The sequence below is a fragment of the Pinus tabuliformis genome, chromosome Q, assembly GCF_031772625.1.
Source record: "Pinus tabuliformis cultivar Carrire ecotype Pingquan chromosome Q, CPIR1, whole genome shotgun sequence".
In the NCBI taxonomy this organism is placed as follows: domain Eukaryota; kingdom Viridiplantae; phylum Streptophyta; class Pinopsida; order Pinales; family Pinaceae; genus Pinus; species Pinus tabuliformis.
This window is the reverse complement of record NC_142296.1, coordinates 775,870,154-775,879,751: the sequence shown is the minus strand read 5'-3', so window position 1 is coordinate 775,879,751 and position 9,598 is coordinate 775,870,154. Positions and strand designations below refer to the sequence as shown.

The 9,598-nt window shown below is 35.5% G+C and overlaps 1 non-coding gene across 1 annotated transcript; it reads left to right on the top strand.

The window, feature by feature from the left end:
• The first annotated feature begins 7,638 nt into the window (after positions 1-7,638).
• TRNAW-CCA (transfer RNA tryptophan (anticodon CCA)) lies at positions 7,639-7,710 on the top strand. Its single transcript has one exon. It is a non-coding gene; the product is annotated as a tRNA-Trp (tRNA).
• The last annotated feature ends 1,888 nt before the right edge of the window (positions 7,711-9,598 follow it).

Here is a 9,598-nt window from a genome sequence, read left to right as displayed (position 1 = left end):
TATACAACTCTAGTCTCACACCATTGCGAGCAATGATAGTGTTATATGTTTGTATAAGTCACAAGACATTAAAATATCTCTATGTTCAGAGACCCAGAGCTTTATCTAGCCAAGAGTTCCTATATAATTATATGAAGGAGAAACCCCAATAGGTCAAGAAAGTTAAGGAATGGGATATTTAAAATAATTTTAAAAAATCCAAAGGATTTATCCAATTAATAAACTTTGTTGAGCTTATAGGCTCACCACTACCATGGTATATCTACTATACAATGAGAAAGACACAACTAACCTCAAGTTGGAATGGGTCTTACTCATCAACTAGATGAGTGACAAGGGTTCTATTTTTCAATTGGGGAACAATTTTGTCTGAAAACATCTTTATAGTCTTGTTAGTGATTTCTAGAATCATACTGTGTAAAAAGTGTGAATTCGAGAAGAACCCCAATAACTAACATAGAGTATGGTTATAAGCTCAACCATTCTTGGAAACCTATCATCCACCATCTCACCCAATGAATACCCATGCCTGATCCCCGTTTCCCTCCTCTTTGTCCCTTCCTTCATCTTAAAGTTTTTTGATAATCTTTTGAATTTCTTTATCTAAATTTACCCCCTTATTTTATATTAACCCTTACAATTTCTTCTTCCATTTATATCTTCACCTTTACTCCTAATTTTCTCCAGTTTAATCCCATTCTTGATCCCTGTCTCCCTCCTCTTTATCCCTTCCTTCATCTTAAATTTTTTTGATGATATTTTGAATTTCTTTATCTAAATTTACCCCCTTATTTTATATTAACCCTTACAATTTCTTCTTCCATTTATATCTTCACCTTTACTCCTAATTTTCTCCAGTTTAATTTCTTTAAACTCCCTTTATTAATTTAATCCTATATTCCTCATCTCTCCTAGTCATCATGAATGTCTCTCGTTGACCCCCCTTGACCTTTCTTGCTTTTATGATCTCATTATATATTTAAATGGACCCATTTCTCATTAATAGTGCATTCTTTGACTTTCATTTAATTATATTTTTAAATAAATAAAATAAATAATAAATCTTAATTCCTAACTAATTCCTAATTTACTATTATTATATAAAAATAAAATATACTTTTAATAACGTTTCTATTTAAATTTCTAAAATTAGCAGATCAAAAATCACCCAATCATACTTATTATTGGCCAAATATGGTTATTTAATTAATTCAAATAATCTTTGGTCTCAAAAAAATTGGTCATATATTACTTATTTATAATTTTTTACCGTTAATCCAAAATTCACCTATTGGCCCTATAAAAAAGGCTATCCAGCACTCGTTTACCCATAAGGCTCTCTGTGGTCCCTGATGATGGATGGAGTCACCATCCGAAATGTTCACCTATCATTAAATGAGACATATCACACTTTTTACAGAGTATGATTTCGGACATCACTAACAATATGACAAATTGTGGAAGTCTCCAATCACTCATCTTTATAGTCACCCTATACTATGGAATATTCCATCTTTATAGTCACCCTATACTATTGAAATATTCCCCAAGGATAGGGCAAGGGTTTTTATATGTCAGCTTACCTAATAGACATTATTTGTGTAGGTAGTGCATTTCAGAGTATGGGATATGTAAAAAATAATCGAAAGAAAATTAACACAACAACATACAAACAATAAACACATAATGCACACGTTTTACCCTAGGAGAACCCAACCTTCTAAGGAAAACCTGGCCTACACCAAAATTTCTCTAACTGCATGTATTTGACATGCACGCTGAGAAAGAAAAGGATCAACAAATGATCTATCGCCATGGACTCCAGCTACGCTTCCCCACCGACCTTTCATTTCATCGCTCTTTGTTTTTAGGAAATGATATTGGAGTCATCTAACGAGGCGGAGGAATTGCCCGGACAACCAAAAGTGGCTGGAATCCGGGAAAAAAGAATTCAAAAAATCTTGTAGAAGCAGTGTTTAAATCATGTTTTTGATGGTAGAAATGGATTCAGCACTATCAAAAACATCTAAGACACCTAAAATTTTGAAGTTTAACAACTATAATTTGGATTTACAAAAATCCTTGCCGGATTTTCTCTAAATATAAGTGGAATTTCCATAACTTTCTGGGAAACTCCTCCACCTCCTTAGACTACGCGAATGATATTATTTGTTGTTTCTCTCTATTCTATAATCCACAACCCTGGTCATCGGGGATTTGTAAAATCCAACCTATCGAGCTTTAAATGCGTGAATTTAATTTCAAACTCCCTGCCTTTAATCATTCCTCGCTAGTTGTGGCTCTACTATGACTCTGATCAATCCATACAAATCGAATATTTCCAGACTTGACTCTCCCAAGATTTATGCTTCGATCCTTCACTATCTTAAAGAGGCAACTTCAAACTTCACGCTTTCCGGCATATCTATTCGCTATGTCAACTTGTTCGAAAAACATGAGTTTCGACCAAAACACTTGGAATTACTCTTCCATCATGAGGATCGCCAAAAAGAACCTAGGATTTTACACACATATGCAAGCAGTGTAATATGGTATCATCAGACGCCATTTTGAATCCCATTCCCTAGAAAAGTATATCAATCTTATCTTCTTGTTATTACGTGACGAGTCTAGTTCTTGGACTTCTTCTTGTGTTGCAGCGACCTACCATTATCAACATGCAACACTAAACCTTACATGATGCTTCATTCATCAAGTCTTATAAACCCTTGGCAATAAATGCTTCTATCTGGATTTGATACCAAATGTAAAAATTGACCAAAGAAAATTAATAACACAACAACATACAAATAATAAACATATAATGTACACATTTTACCTTGGGAAAACCCTAACTCTGAAAAAACTTAGTCTAATGGAATTCCATTAGCTTTTATCCAAAACCCTAGCTAAGCCGACCAAGTGAGCCTTCAGCTGGTTACATTACAATAAAGTTCTTCTCGACCTTTTAGAGGCTCCATCACTTGTATCCCATGCGAAAAAAAACCATGGGTACATCAACCACATGCCCAAAACCACTACCATTATGACTCAATCAACATTAATTCTTCCCCTTACTCAAGTTTACCTAACAGGATGGAACTAGAGCATCACAATGTCATTGAACACCTATGCACGTTTACTTTTTTCCCTAGTAGGATTTCAAGTACAAGCCCCACTTTTTTGTAACTTTGTGATAAATTCAAGGCCCCCTTACATCAATTGATTTTAACAAGCCTATTCCAAGTTATCTTAGGAAACATAGGAGGTGAATGCTCTCACTGGAAATTGGTACATGGTGGAATACCATACATTCTTCCATATTTACAAAGCCATCAATTGCACTCACCTATTTCCCAAATATGTAATGGACCAACTAGCCATCAAAGAAGTGGTCCTCCAAACGATGGTGGTTTTTTTCAACTTAATACTAGCTAGCAACAATAAGCACCTATTCACGCCATACTAAATCAAGATAGGCGTGCTTATTTTGTAAAAGTATCCACATGCCAAAAGTGATACCCATTGCATATTGGAACTAAACCTCTATATTGGCGGGCTTAAGAAGCATGATCCCAAGCTGATTTTCAAGCAACATAATCAAGCAGTGAGATTCAATTGGCCATATGCTCATTCAGAACTCCTAGATGAGGTTTTTTTATCCATGCATACAATCATACAAGGAGGTATTCAAGAGGATAAGAATTTTTCTAGTCAAACTAGAACATTTAAGACTATAGTCTTTAGAGCAAGAATAAAAGAAGAAAAGAGGGTGTTGGAAGAATGCAAGAGGCTTGAGGAGGAGAATGAGAAGAAGGAGCAATATTAGATGGCCCACAAAATGAGGAAGTTAGAAATAAATATGAAAGGGTTGAGGAAAAAAAGAAGCATTCACTCATGCTAGAGCAATAGAGGAAGAGAATCAAACATTACAAAGGAGAAATACATAAATAAGGGTAGAATAAGGAAGGAAGAGGAAGAGTGACTAAAACGAGAGCAAGAGGATGACCAACTTAGGGAGGATGCATATTTGAGGCAGGAGAAAGTCAAAGCACAAATAAAAAATGAAAAGGAAGATGTATGCCGAAGGGAAAAGGAATGTGGGTCATAGGAACCTAACACTCCCATGACCTTAATGGAAATTATTACAGGAGTGCATTTTCCCATAGGTTTGGAGCTTGAAAGGTCCAAGAACAACGAAGAGCATATAATGTCCCTTTAAGAATATTTTTATAGCAAACAAAGCCAACGAATATTGAAGTGGTGTGATAAGAGGAAAAAAATGGGTGCCACACTTGATGTCATAATGGTAATGAAGAAAAACGTTTGGATATTTCAAGTCCAGCTTCAAAGAGGAGAGTTTTTGAGATCACTTTAGTGTTGCGATCATTTGTTGAACAAAACACTTCTTTGATGGAAGATCTAGCAGGTGCTTTGGATTAATAGAAAGTGTTGGTTTCATCCTTGGAGGAACAAATTTAAGTTAGGATAACGAGGTAAAATATGTCTTATGACTTTAGATGAGAAACACAAAGTAGAGGTATAATAGCTTCATGAAATATACAATCAAAAGCTCACCTCTATAAGGAAGAAGTTTTCCAGCGTGTGGTAGTGACAAGGGTGATATATGAGGAAAGAGTTGTAGGAGGTAGAAGAACAACACCATTTAGAGCTATCCATGCTTAAGGAACACCTAGAGTCTCAAGCATTTGAATTGAGGGGAGAAAAAGAGCTCAAGCCGTTGACACTCAAAGTGTTGGAAAATTTGAAGAAAGCCCACAAAGGATTATTTTGTAGGATGCAAGAACTTCAACTTTTCCATAATGAAGTGTTCAAGTCATTCGACCAAGTGGAATTGTAGAAGCTAAGAAAGCTGAGATCGAAGAGACCCTACAAAGAATTAAGGAATACTAATCAGAATTCCTAGAGTCTCAAGATGGATAACAAGGAATTAATAAAAAATCATGCTATGATCATTCCTTGGAATGAAATCGTCAAGGATTTAGAAGAGGATCTAGGCAAGGTCATAAATAATGTATTAGCTTATGGGGGATAGTCAAACACATCACTAATAAAATTTTCATTTCTTCTATAGCTGAATTGAATTAGGCAAATGCTTAGGGAGTTGTTGAAGACTGCAATGAAAACATTTAGGAGAAAGTGGATGTATTTTGAGAAATGATATTTGTAGACTCGATGCCCTTCTTAGACCTCATCATATGCCTCTTAAAGGACATTATCCATCTACCATTCTTTGATAAGGACATGAAAAAAATATTGAAATTGGTTATCCATGTCTTGAGTGAGTGTGAGTTAGCAATAAAGCAAACGTTTCTTCCATGGGTGGAGTATATCAAACAAGTTTGGGACTAGTGGGAGGCCCATGTGGCAAGCGAAAGGTGACATCGATTTGTCCCCACTATCATCAACTTAAGTACTTCGTGTCAGTTGTAAGTCAAGTTTAGAAACAAATATAGTTTCATGAATGGAGCCTTGCTCCACCTAATCAAATTTTGAAAGCATGTGTGTGTGAGTAGACACTCACACATGAGAGGTTTTGGTTGTAGATGGGGGAGGGGAGGAGGGGGTGGGGGTGATTTGAATCATTATTTCTAGAGGGTTAGAGTTTTTAGTATTTACTTCAGTAGAGAGTACAGAAGGGGATTATGAAAATTGATGTAAAGATCTTACAAGAACTATTTTGAAGAGATTCTTTAATAGTAAGAAGCCAATCTTGACAAAAATGGAGATACTTAATTATACTATGTGGATTTTCACATGAATATTTCTCTAAATTACAATTCCATGGATATGTGTTGAAGAAACATGTATGGTTCAATTATTCAGTGTGTGTTTGTTTCTTCTATATACTAGAATAGTTGTTTGAATAATTTAAACCAAAACAATTATCATTTTTTCATTTGATTTAAATAATCTTTCATTGTTTATAGCTTTAATGGATTTACTGTATTATTCTTTCAGTAAACATGAACTAATTCTAGTATGTCAGATTTGACATATTTTATTTCACAAATAGTTTCAGTTTAATTCATGTTTTAAAGAGTAAATTAGTTTAGCATTAATATGAGAAAGAATATAACAAAGGAAAAATAGTCACACTCTTTAAAGCCCATAAAGAGCAGTTACTAGGCCATCAATCTGAATGATTTAACTACAAAAAATAAGGAAGAGTATAATTGGGCCTCTTCCTGGGATTGAATCGCTTGTCTCTTTGGTGAAATATTCCATCTTGTCAATAGTAAGGCAATCAACCATTTTGATAGAGGCATAAGAGGATAGCGAAACATATAAAATATAGAAAGATTGAGAGGATAAACATTGACTGAGGAGATCAAAGAACTGCAATTGGAGTTGATTATTAAACATAAGAATAAGGGATGGAATAGGGAAGGGAGGTATTGGATTGAACAAAATATTATTCATGTGGAATTCAAGAACCTTAATTATCCAAAATGTGTGAGAGGGAGGATGTGATTATGGAGGACATAGAAAACATAGTTTTAGGTTCACCCCAAATTAAGATTAATTGTTGGATCGCAAAAGTGAATATGCCTTGGAAAATAATTAATAGCTCATTCACTAGTTCAAGATATAAAGTGAAACTGAATAATGTTTGTGACTATGGAAGACACACAACATAGCCATACCTCTTATTAATATTCAAAGAACAATTCTATGCCAACAACGCTATAAAAATATTAACATATCATGGTTGAAAAACAAAGAGAGAAAGATACTTTGGAAAGAAGTATGATGAAAGATCCCAAGCTTATATAAGTGAAACATATCAAGTTAGAAATACATCTTTACAATAGAAAATGAACAAATAGATAAAAAGGTACATTCAAATACAAAAAATCAATCAATTAGAAAGCCCCTTAGAATAAGGTCACCTCATGGAAATAACATAACTATAAGAGATATAAGAGTACCCTATAAAAACAACTTCCTCAAGTGGTTTAACAAAAGTATCACCCAAACGCTTTTGAATAGATACCATGGCTAAGTCACAAGACTTCTTTCTTTTCATAATCAATTTAAAAGGTATATGCTATACATATGCATTGCAATTGCAGGTAGAGAAGTGAGGTGCTTTGCTTCTCAGTGGGGTGATTTTCTTTACTTTGTAGATGTGGTCGGGAAGAAATCTTAGTTACTTTGCATGTATGTGTAATTCTAAAATTTATGGAAAAATAGAGTGATGATAATGATGTAATTTTAAAGTCAAGGCTTAGCCATACACACCGTTGATATATATTACCTCCTTATTTGTGCAATAAAGACCCCTCGGTGGAGCTCAATTCTAGATCGCGTGTTCGACCCACGCTCACTGCATTTATTCCCCACATGCATCAGGCTTTCTGAAAAAGAAAGAAAATGTATCATCTCAAAATTTCAATGCAAGGAATCCCTGGCACAATTGTAGCGCGTCTGACTCCAGATCAGAATAAGGCTTTTTCTCTTCGAAATCAGACTTGGAAGAACACAAAAAAAAATCAACTTTCGGAGTAAAAGAAAATATATCGCATCAGAATTTCAAGTTCGATCCACGCTCGCTGCAATTTTGTTTCCGAAATGCTTATTCCAATGGAAGTATTCTTACTCTCTTGAAAAGAGGGATCCGTGGCGCAATGGTAGCGCGTCTGACTCCAGATCAGAAGGTTGCGTGTTCGATTCACGTCGGGTTCAATTTTTTTATTTTCTAAAAATTTGGCTCATCGAAAGATCGAACTATTAAGACTCCAACTCAATAAACTTAATATCAAAGATCGAACTATTAAGACTCCAACTCAATAAACTTAATATCAAATCTTGAATTACGTGATTAGTTCAACTAATATCGGGAAGATTTTGCATTATTACATTACAATTAATATCCAATGTTGAATTACGTGGGAAAAATTTGCATTATTAAATTACCATTAATAACTAATTTCATAACTTAATATCCAATCTTGATTTACGTGGGAAAAATTTGCATTATTAAATTACAATTAATATCCAATGTCGTAACTTAGTATCCAATCTTGAATTACGTGGGAAAATTTTGCATTATTAAATTACCATTAATATCCAATCTCCTAACTTAGTATCCAATCTTCATTTACGGAGGAAAAATTAGCATTATTAAATTACAATTAATATCCACTCTTGATTTACGGTGGCAAAATTTGCATTATTAAATTACAATTAATATCCAATCTTAAATTATAACTAATATTTACAACAGACTATCACTGGGGCTCTTAGAGCAGTGCAGGCCCCGGAAGAGGTTATAAAATGATCTTGTCCTCTTGGAACTGTAGGGGGTTAGCCAGTAAACCCAAAAAACTGGCTCTACGGGAGATGGTTCTTAACTCAAAAACTGACATCCTTTTTCTCCAAGAGACCCTTGGAAGAGGAGCTGAAGTGGAGTTAGCTTTAAATGCCCTATTGCCTGGTTGGAGATTCATAGCAATTGATTCAGAAGGCCACTCTGGGGGGTTGGCAATAGGCTATAAGGAAGGAAGAATAAAGGTTTGCAATCAGTGGGGGACGAAGCAGGCTATGGGAATGGAAGTTCAGACCTCAGAGCTTGCCTTTCCACTATCCATCTGCAATGTTTATGGACCCTGTCAGGATAGGGTATCTTTCTGGAACGACCTGATGTCAAAATCTTTCTTGAAGGGCAAAAACTTGGTGTTAGGAGGGGATTTAAATTTCTCTATTGGCAGAGCGGAGGCTTGGGGTCCTTCGGCCAGGGAAGACCCCCTAACAGACTACTTCTTAAATATGTTCATTGTTAACAATCTAATCGACATAAATCTGCTTAAATTAAAGCCGACTTGGAGGAACAGGAGAACAGGGGATGCTAGAGTGGCAAAAAGGCTAGATCGTTTTCTCATAAATGATGAGTTGGCTGTCAGGATTCCAATGTTTCGACAATGGATTGAAGAAGAAGGGCTGTCAGATCACTTCCCTGTATTTTTGGAATTCTCTTCCCCTCCCCCTAAGCCCCCTGCTCCTTTCAAAGTCAATTCATCTTGGCTACAAGATGAGTCTTTTTCCAATCTTTTCAAGCAAACATGGAAGCATCCGGAAGACAATGCACCCGAGGACAAAGGTTTCTTGTTTATGGAAAATCTCAAAAGGCTGAAGAAAGCCACCATAAGCTGGGCAAAGGCAAGAAAGGAAGCCCAGAACGAGAACTTCACCAAGATATGTGAGGAGCTCAAAAAGCTGGAAAGCATAGAGGAGGATGGGTATTTGACGCAGGCTACAAAGGATAAAATTCTTCATCTGGAGAAACTTAAGACCAAAATTCTTCTGGATAAAGAAGAGGAATGGAGACTAAAGAGTAGAGCAATCTGGCTTAAAGCGGGGGATGAAAATACTAGGTTTTTCCACAACTATGCCAAAGGAAGGAAATCGTCAAACACTATTTGGGCCCTAAAAAATGAAGAAGGAAGGGAGGTGCAGACTTTCAAATTCTTGTCTGATTTAGGACAAAGACACTTCCAAAAGCTTTTTACAGACCCCGGAGAGACCACAATCGCTGAAGTGATAAAGACAGCTCAATGTTTCCCAAGATTCTTGG